Raw genomic sequence first — 10,974 nt, forward strand, 5'->3', positions numbered from 1 at the left:
AAGTGATGAGAGAACGAAAGATATGAAAACTGTGGGCAAAAAACGAATTGTCCGTCAATTCTGTCCGATGCGAATTAAATTCCAGTAGAACGCGATGTGAATTCACGCATGAATTCATTTATTTTGTGGTGAGAATTGGATGTGCTTGGCCTCTGCGCAAAAGCGATCCCCTTTCAGTCTCTTCGTTTTTCTGCCATTGCCGAGACCCGAGAATTGGGTTGCTGGCACGACAGTGTCGATTCTTTGTTAGGATCTCGCACGATCTGCGAGTATGAAAATTACATCTTTCGTCACGGGCTGTCGATCAATTTGCACTTGCCCTACTAAAAAAAGAACAATCCCCTTCGGTTTCTCGATATTTCTCATTTTAGAAAATTACACACAGTCACAATGTCGTAAAATATTAGTCCTTTGGTACTTCGTTACATTATAAATTTTTATATTAGTTAGAAAAATTTTCTAGGCACTTCTAATTTTTTATGGTGTGTTAAATACCATGACATTTTGATGCGAAAAAAAAAGAGAGAAATAATGCGAATTAATATTCATGAAAATTATCAGCTAACAATATTCATATAAATTTCGCAATCGAAATAATGTGAAAATTGGATTATTGTTTAACGCGGACTTTCGTCTCTTTTTGCGATGTGGAACATGCTCATTATACATTATTGCTCAAATTCTCTGGTCGTTTCATTTTCAATAATATTTAAATTATTAATTTATACGGTTTATATTGAGAAAAGGATCAGTAATTAAAGTAACACCCGCATATAATATATATAAATTTATAGAAATAGCTTTATGCTTAAATATACTATATACAGTTAATATCTATTCAAAATGTATTTAAAGGAATATTTCTCTTTTTATTATTATTTTTTTTACATTCGATTTAAACTGCAAATCTCCATCAAACTTTACGAACGTACAGATTGAAACTCAAAGTTTTATAAGAGCAAAGTGTCGCGCAGAGTTTTTTCTTTTTTTATTTTATTACTTAATAGATATTTCGCCAAACATAAAACTCGTAGGGCTAGGATACTTAAGCGAAGAGAAAAGATCAACGTGACAAGAAGCTTTCTTCGACAGAAAGTTTTCTATTTTTCATTCAGCTCTGGTAACAAAGGCGATTATCTTGAAAGAGGATATCATTACGGAAATAAGAAACGAGTTCTGTTTAACCATTTTCAAATGAGTTACGCGAGTATTTCAAGATCTTTGGTGTTTGTTCTGAGATCGAGAAGTAGAAATTGATATACTGTCTATGTAGAACAGTTGACAGAAATTGAAAATCCTTTGGTGTCTTTAGAAATGCTGGATAAAATACATGTATAGTCTTACATTTTCCATCCTGTACATACGTTATATGTACTTACGTATGTGTGTCACATAAAAAAAAATAGAAAAACTTGACTGTATATAAAAATGTATTACGAAAAATGTCATAACGTTTTATATTAAGATTTGAACATTTGTTTTTAATAGTTTTTGTTTATGAAAAAATATTAGGTATTACTAACGTGTTGCAAAATTTAAAAGAGTCGCACTTGTTATTCTAGTTTCGATTTACATCTACATTTATGATATTTCATGGCTGCCAATAAAATATGAGGTGATTGTAGAAATATTGCACGTTGTCATGTTTTTTTTTTTTTTGACTAAACGTAGACAGAATGTAAATACATTTTTATAGTTATTGCAAAATAATGTTTTTTTTTTTCTAAATGTGTCATAAAATTTTTTTGTGATTTTAAAAACGTTACAAAGTATTAATATACATTGCTAGTAATTTGCTTGTCACGTATTAAGAAATTACTTAAGTATTGAATGTTGAATAGACGTTTTAAAGATGAAAATAAATAATTAAAATAATTTAATTTAAGATAATGCAATGAAACAAGATTTTTTAGTATAAATATAAATATGAAAATTCAATATTTGTGGCATATAATATCTAACTACATATACGTTATGTCAAAAACTTTGCTAAAAAAGGAGGTTACTAAGTAACAAATGCACTTTATTGTACCGATTAAAATATTTTTCACAGTGAAAGGTGAATTTCAACTATTCCGTATAGACTTCGCTCGAGAAAGTGACTTCTCTTGTATTTTGAGGGTTGGATCGGTTCTTAAAACGTTCTGCATCGCAAAAGCCTCTGCTATTCAAGTAGCTATTGAAAACGCGAACGAAGCAGACTAGACTTCGAGCCCCGTCTTGAGTGTAATAAGGAATTAAAGGAGATATCTTCCAAATTACGTAGTAATGGAGCTTTTGATTTAAAATAATTTTTTTTATATTTTATTACATGAAAAAAAAAGAGAATACACAAATCTAAGCTCATTAATTTATAAAAAGATTACGAAAGTACCCTATTATTCTGCACGTGAAAAGATATGAATAAATTGCAAAAATCAAATTTATATAAGGATCGTTGGCAAATTATACCATTCAACATTATTATGGTTCATAAATACGTGGACGTTCAGAGAAGAATCGTTTTTCGATTTGAGCTAATCGGATATCAAATTAGTAGCAGTAGCAGTAGTGTTGCAGAAATTATGACCAAAGTCGCATTTAATTTCGTTTATGTAACTCGAATAATTCTGTTATGCATACAATTTTGTTGAAACCGTAATAACTTTATAATACACATACAGTTGTTCGACCAGGTTTACATTCTCGTATTAAATAGAGATTTACATTAAAATGATAATCGGGATAATGGTACAACATGTGAGGAGTTGGACATAATAATGGCATAAGTTGACTTATATTACTATTATTTACTAAAAATTTTATTTGTAAATTTTTTTTCTTTTTTTTTTTTTATCGCGAGGTAAAATCCTGAATTATAAATATATTTATTGTAGTAACGAATATTCGGACTTTTTATATTAAAAGGTTTTAAGTTTCAAATTAATTTCTTTTCGGAAAGTACATAAATAATTTTTCCTTTTTTCGTATAATGCTTGTGGTATCGAATTTCTCATTACGGTGCATGATATTAATTAGTATGACAATTGATCGTTTTGATAAAATGTTGAATTATACATAGATGTTCGCGGTTAAATTATATGACACTTTTGATGCCTGAACAATCTGCGGTTTCGTATCGTTGTAATGTTTACTTCAATTGGATGCGTGCAACTGTGATTAACACTTGATACCTTGTTGAACGTGTTGTTTGCGGTATTGCCCGTCGACGACTGTATCGGAAAAGTTATGTTACGCTGTTCGACTCGGATCCGTTAATTTTTTTACATGTCCGGTCTTCTCATTGACCCTTGCAATTCATAACAAACAGTAACGCAACAGATTGAGTCTCGATCGGTTTTGTAATCTTTGTCCCTAATGAAAGTTAAGAATTAATCGAGATTCCGACCTGCCCTCACATTTCTTTCTCAATATTCTTATCTAAACTGGACGTCTCGCATTTATCGTCGTGTCGCGCAATATTACATATTTGATCTGTGTTAATCTCTCTGATGATTTAATTACTGAAATTGATGGACATGAGTAAAAGTATGCGCTGAAACTTTTATCAATTCGAGAGAATATTTTATTATTGTAAAAAAAGGATACTTTTGATATTGAATTTCATGATTAAAAAAAGAAAAGGGGGATACGACAAAAGAGCCTACTGTGTAGTTCACACGAGACGCGTCGTTTCTAAGGTAACTCTTCGAAGCGAAGCTCTTCTCTCACTTTTTTTTTTTTCTTTTTTCTTCTCTCCTTCCGTCTTTGTTCACAGAACCGCTGAGTGGACAGAGAAAACTAACGAGTACTCTTTATTTAATTTTATTGACTATGTCTTCTCTTTTTTAAGAACGTATTATTCCGCTTCAGCTCATCGGTATTGCAAAAAAAAAAAAATTATATACGTATATATAAAGTGCAGTACAATGAGAAAACGAATTGTTTTTTTACAAGAAATTGTGCGAGGTAAAGTTGTCGAGTTTTTTATAATGCACTGCCGCAAACCGAGTCGTTTTCCTTTTGAGATAAAGCGAAACATTGCGCGATGAAATTACGGAAATCTTGGAATTTACATGTTTATTATTCTTCTTGTGACAGCATTCGATAATCCCCGCGATCCATTTGATATGTGATACGTTTGAAGCGGAATAACTCGTTACGCCGACGGGGGATTGCGTGCACGTTTTAATAAAGATCAAAGCGCAAGAAAAACGCTATGTTACGTTTCTAATTTTCCACACTTTGCGCTACGTGTCTGTTCCTAATCGCGGATAGTTTTCTCGTTACTAACGTGAAACGTTCCCGTAAACTTTTGAGATAAAATTTCATGAGATTAGTGGGGTTCGAAATCACTCCTCTTGCGAAAGTATGTGCTTCGACTATTTTTCTTATCTTGATAATAAAGAAAGACATCCGGATTGGAAATTTAGCGTGTTCTATTTCAGCTTGTAAGATTAATTAGAATTTAGATATGATTTGAATTCGTCCCCTTCTTTTTTTTTTTATTTTCTTTCGTTATACTTTTTTTAAACAAACATCTTCGTAATATTTAAATTCGCAATTAAGGGTAAACCGAGCTTTGATAATTACACGGTGACATTACAATGGAATGATGCACTTTCGAGTGAATAATGATGCAATTTGCAATATCATAAATCTCGTAGTGTTCTTCAATTATTAGCTTCGTTGGATTTTAGCCGATATTTTGAATCATTCAATTGGGAAATAGTATATTAATCTTTATTTTTTTTAATGTTGAATACGGCATTGTTATTTAATCATTGCGCGTGATGAAAAATAATATTTTTAAAATGAGAGTATTTTCGAGAACATTGTCAACCTCGTTTTTTTTTTTTTTTTTTCTTTTCTATTGCAATTTTATTAAAAAATACCAACGGTTGTCACGTTGTGCCATGCAACAAGCAAGGTGAAATCGATTTTTGTCGCTATTTAACGAAATATTGTCAGTCATCCCCCTGAGGTACAATCGAAATTGTTTCCGAGAATGTATCATTTATGCAATGCGTATCAATGCGTATCGCCGAATGGTCTGAAAATCTGGCGGCTGATATTTTTACAAATTGCGTGCGCATGGGTTTTGCGGAATATTTTTTAACTGCCGTATGTGCTTTAGCACTTTGTTCCCTCTTTTTGTCCCGTAAAATGTTATTTTTTTTTTTTTTTTTGCAATATCGTTTGCTCACAAAGATAACGCGCATATCTCATGGAACGGAAGCAATTTGGTGGGCAGCAAATAACTGCCAGGATGTAGGGTACACGTCGCGCAAACTACAATTTTACCACGTTTCTTCCAAACGAGTACCCCAATGGGAGAGCTCTTTCCTGTTATCGGCGTATCTTTATCGGGACTTTTGCTTCGCTAGAATCCAGTAAAATCCCCGTGCTTGAGATAAGTGTTTATTGAATCTGAATCTAAAGTATTTTACATCGTGTGAAATATACATGCGCGTATGATAAAATTGTTAAAATAATTAAACAGAAATATAATTATACTCAAAATTAATTATTCATGTTTGCAACGTATTAATTTCAATTGTTGTGAATTGTACACTTGACATTAAATAATATGGATTTATTGAAAATAACACGCTACGCGTATGATTTATATTTTTAACACTGAATAAGTATTAAAAAGGAAATATTAATATTTTAACAAAAGTTCAAAGAAAAATTTTATTATTAATTAAATAATTGCAATCTTTCCATAAGATGTATTTTAATGAGTGGGTAAAAAAAACTTGGCATAATATTCGCTCTCGTTTCAAATTATCAATTTCATTCATTTTCTTTGTACAACACTCAGCGCAATCGTTGTGTAAAATAAAATATTTTAATGAGTTTGAAGATACTTACATTTTATAAAAATTAAAAACATTTGAATAGATATACATATGTACATGCATGAATCTTATTTTATTTTATTTCTTTTTATTATTTTCGAATTCTTAGAACTCGGCTAGAAGTATATCGCGTATAGAGTGTAATTAATTCCCAATCAGATGAATGAAAATTATTATTGCATCTATTACAAAATGAGACAAAAGTCGTTAATGGGTGCACCGAAAATAATGACCGTGATTAGAAGCATCGGGAGACTGGATCGGGGGATTCTTCTATTGCGCGAGTGTGATTGAGCAGAGGATGATAGATGACGCGATTCGGAAAATGATTTATGCACCAACGATGGTATCTGGATGCTCTTGGCGCGTTCTGTTTTTGATTCGAGTGTCCCTTCGCATTTTGTCAGATCACCGTGAGGCAAGTCGTGTCTCGTGGCACACACCGGATCGCGATCTACACACGTGCGCAGTCGAAAGAGATTAATATAATTTCACCTACCAGAGCGAAAGACACTCAGCTCGAAGACTAAACGTGCGCGACGTGCATTTAGAGACAGTCATCGTTCGTGCGTAGACTCGATCGCGGTTTTTTTTAATTACGAGACTCGATTGCATCGTCAATTCATTTTCGATCAAATCGCTATCGCGTAATGGAAGAGACCTTCGATCTACCTTCTCGGTGTTTCCGATCGCGGCTATTATTCGGCGCGATAACATTCGTATCTGAAAATGAAAATTGAATTACGCGGATGTAGGCAAACGGGTTTCATAACACGAGTGGCAATTGCACTGTTAATTCGTACGTCGTATTGGATTTTACTTTATTTGTGTTGGACGGTCGCTGCGGCGAAAAGAAGCGCGGCAGCATAAATATCTAACTGCTGAAAAACGGCTCGGACGAAATTAACTTAATACAAGCACTGAATATTTAGTCGGCGCCTTTACGCATCCGGCGAGTAGATTTTTCAAAAATTCCCTTTTCCGAGATGAATTTAAATAAAAATCTTCGATCACCGTATTTTCAGAGCTCTCGCTCTTTCTCTCTCTCTCTCTCACTTTTCTTACGTACGAAAAAGGCAGACGTGACTTCCGAATCGTATAAGAATAGTTACTAAAAAATCAAGCAGCCGCAGCCATCCCATTCTTTGCGGTGGAACGACAAACCCTAGTTCGGTTTATGAATTTCAATGCATTTCCGGAAGATAAAATTTCGTATCTCTCGCATGAAATATATATGTAAGTACGTGAACCGTTTTATTCACAACAGTAAATCGTATGAAATCTCGCCCTATTCTTCGCACGAAAATCACGCACAACGTGTCCAATTAGTTTTGCAGAAAATTTGTAAAATATACGAAGGCAGATGCAATGCATAGCAAAGGCAAGACGCTTGTAACGAACATGACCGGCGTGTCGCTTGTAAATTCTGCAACGTGCGTGGTAGTCCTTACATTAAAGGTGCGCATTATTCCAATCTTAATGCACGATACGCTTTTAAAGGCAGCTCTACTTTATGGAACCCTGTATGGATTTATTTACCCGCGCCACTCGTTAATTATTTTTCTTTACCACATTCTCGTTGACGCACATTCTTAATTCTACTCCCGTCCTACTTCCCTAACGTGGCGTGATCAAAAACGTGAAATGTTTTTGCCACGGGCTGGCAAAAAGAAATCAAGGTGTATACATCTCCGCAGATATCTGTTCTATTCGCGGCAACAAAAGGTAAAAGAAAAAATTACAACCTAGCTTCATTAAAAGCAACGTTTCGATAATTAAAGGAATTAAATTATTTTGCGAGAGGTAATTATTTTTTGCAAGGAAAATTTACTATTCCCTTATCCCGTCTTAAGTTTTTAATAAGCTAATCGTGCATTACATTGTATGAGAACGTTAATAAGTGAAAGACGCATAACTCCCGCAAATGACAAGTGAGAGAGAGTTGTAATTTATACCGATGGCAGAGGGTAGAGGGAACTGAGCTCATCAGATGTGCAAAGTTCCGTCCCTCTATCTTCTATCATCAACAGAACGTGAGATATTCAACGCTTCGCGCTTCGCGCTTTTTTTTTTTACAAAAATCTCAATTACAAAATATATATTTTTCACAAAATTATTAAAAATATATTTAGAAAGTACGTAAATTAAATTTATTAACTTTTAGCAAACCTTGCAATATTTTATAATTATTATATGATTACAATTATTAAACGGAGCGAAATAGTTTATCATAATATTTGAACACCATTTCTTTTTAATATAAAGCCTAAGAGGATATTTATCTAGATATTTATCGTTTTCTTTTTTTTTTTTTTTTCGACGAGTAAATTGTATGTGCTGATTCAACTTTTTCGTCGAAGCTTTTGAGATAGGTTAATCGCTCAATGGCCTCATGTGCGAAATAGCAAGCCATGCTGGTCGCTTTTTCCGCGGTACGGCTAACCCCCGAGGGTCGGATTGATAAAATAGAGCAAAAGCTCCCATCGGTGCCATCTTGGAATATCCCCTGAAACTACAGATATATTTCACCAGTTGGTTTAACTACGTTTTCCTTGATTCACCGAGAGGCTGTAGTAAACGATAACTGACGTAAACTCCGAAATCTCCCTACGATTTCTCAACCGTTCTTTTTTTTTTTTCTCTCTCTCTTTTTTCTCTCTCTTACCCTCTTTCTTTCAAATCAAAGGTTTTTTTTTATTACCCTGTCGCTAGATAGATACAGTCAGATAAAATTGGATAAACCTCCACGACAATGGCGAAAGACGTACGTTTTCTAAACGCGATTATTTTCAAATGGCAGACGAATGGCATAAAATACAGCTCATTTACGCTGAGTAAAGTTGAAAATTTATTTAAAGTGGTGAATGTACTTTGAAGATTAACCACGCTTTAATAATCGTACATATAAGTACTATTATAACAGTATCACATCTCTCGTACGCTGGGAAATTAAAGTTGATTGCATAATTTTCTTTGTCCGAGCGTTTTAATTAAATTAAGGGCTTATTTCCGTTTGAAATGGTGAAAAATGACCAGGAAGTTACGGCAAAAAACATTCTCGCATAAGATATAAATGAAGAAGCAGATAAACGTGTAGTTTAATCAACAACATAATAGATCCGTTAAATAAATCAATAATAATTCGTTTCGTAGTTATGCATCTCGCTTATATTTGTATATTATAATTATATAAAATTCGATGAAAATGAACTTATACGTATCGACTTGCAAATTTATTTTTTCTGCTGAATTCTTATTATTTGCATAACAATTCGTACACTGTTGAATTAAAAGATTTAATTGCGATCTCATTCCACTTCATTAATGAAAGTCGTGTAAAAAGATATTAACATTGAGCCATTTGTTATCTCTGATTTCTTCTCATCCCGTTTGTCGACGTCTATCGTGATCATCGACCGTAATGCGGGTCGCGGAAATTTATGCGATCAAATATCTAACGTGAATGGATGTCAAAGGAGATCAAACACGTGCGGTCCCTGTCTTGTTCAGGGGAGATAAAAAATGACGAATTTCGGTGACAAAGACTCCTATTTTTTTAAGCAGTGACTTCGTCACAGCTTCGGATACGCGATCTCGTTCCTTACCTATTTTAATTTTATTGCTTCGCGTTTATTCAATTTATCAATATTAAATACGCGGGTATCAATAATTAATTTTTTTAATTATTTATTAATTAATTTTTTTTTTTTACTTGAGATAATTTTTAAAAGAAAAGGATTTAATAGTTCTTTATCCGAGGATGTATCTTAAAATTTTATAAGGCACAAAACATGAGCGGTGTAACAAATATCGCGGGAAATTTCAACTTTAAGATAGCAAGTTACTCTATTATCTCGAGCAGACTGACAAAATTGTCAGTTAAAAAGTTTTACGTCGTCACGACATAGCTAATTGATGACAATAATTCGTTTCCCCTGTAACAACGAGGTACACATTGGAGCTTGAAACTTTAAACTCGCTCCACAGACGGGCGAAATATCGGAGAAAATTTTCGCGGTCTTCCAGTGTTATTGTTCGGATAAGATCTACTAAGGATGACGATTTCTTCCACTCGGCAGTGTAAAGTTTCCAAGATATTCATTGTAGCAACCCTAACTTGTACTTATGTAATCCCGGATCTCCTTCAAATTTATATAACTAATAATACAGCCCGGGTGTACGTTTTCACTCTATATTTATTAACGTCAAGATTATATCGTTTGTATAATGGAGTCGTGCAGAGTCGTCCTATAATAAAATTTAATGACTCATGAAAATCATGAAGATAAGGCATCTACGCAGTAGATCCTAAGGGCACATTTTTTTTTTCTTTTCTTCCATTGTAACAAAATGAGTAAATACAAAATTTTAATAAAGTGTTTAAATTAATACGTACCGCGCCGTGTTTTGTTGATATGCGTGCCATTATTAATTCTAAAATTAAACGTCAAAATTATAGCAAACGTGCTAATATATGTATTATTTATTCGCGATCAGTTTTGAATTAGTTAAAATTCATTATACGTAAAATGAATGAATTATTACAATCATTGGATTTAATTTTTCTTTGATCGAGTTAATAATAATTGTTTGCGATTAAATTAGATTGCATTATTTCTTTTTTTTTTTACTATAATTAAGACGTTTCTATATTTTGCAACGTGTTTAAATCACGAGTAATAATAAATAAAACTTTAAGAAAAATAAAAAGAAAAAAAAAAAGGAAAATTATATTGAAATTACGATATTGACATCTTCTCGTTTGAATATTTGATTAAATATGAATAATGCATATACATATATATGTACATGCATATCGTGATATGCGCGACCGTCTGCGTCAAACTTTTGATCACTTGCACGAATCGTCAGCAGTTGTGAACTTAATTTGTTCTTTCGAATTAACGTTTAAATTGAACATTCTTGTTTAAACGCATATAGCATATGTTTTCCATTTTACACCAGATAGGTCACATTTTCATTTTTTTTTCTCTCTATTTTTTTCCTTCTTTTTTTTTGGAGGAGAACTATCCGTATGCAATGAACGCTGCAAATTGTGATATATGTCCTCTGAAATATCGTGCACACCGTGTTTTAATGAAACAAGAGTAGAAAGATATTCGAACTTTTA

At 33.0% G+C, this 10,974-nt stretch overlaps 1 protein-coding gene and 1 long non-coding RNA gene across 3 annotated transcripts in view; one reads left to right on the forward strand and one right to left on the reverse strand.

Moving 5' to 3' along the window:
* The window catches only part of Glurb (metabotropic glutamate receptor B), a 104,948-nt gene that overhangs the window by 37,861 nt on the left and 56,113 nt on the right, over positions 1–10,974 (reverse strand). The gene's annotated exons all lie outside the window — the stretch shown is intronic.
* The window catches only part of LOC139104127 (uncharacterized), a 133,066-nt gene that overhangs the window by 1,159 nt on the left and 120,933 nt on the right, over positions 1–10,974 (forward strand). The window lies entirely within an intron of this gene.

The sequence above is a fragment of the Cardiocondyla obscurior genome, linkage group LG07, assembly GCF_019399895.1.
Source record: "Cardiocondyla obscurior isolate alpha-2009 linkage group LG07, Cobs3.1, whole genome shotgun sequence".
Classification (NCBI taxonomy): domain Eukaryota; kingdom Metazoa; phylum Arthropoda; class Insecta; order Hymenoptera; family Formicidae; genus Cardiocondyla; species Cardiocondyla obscurior.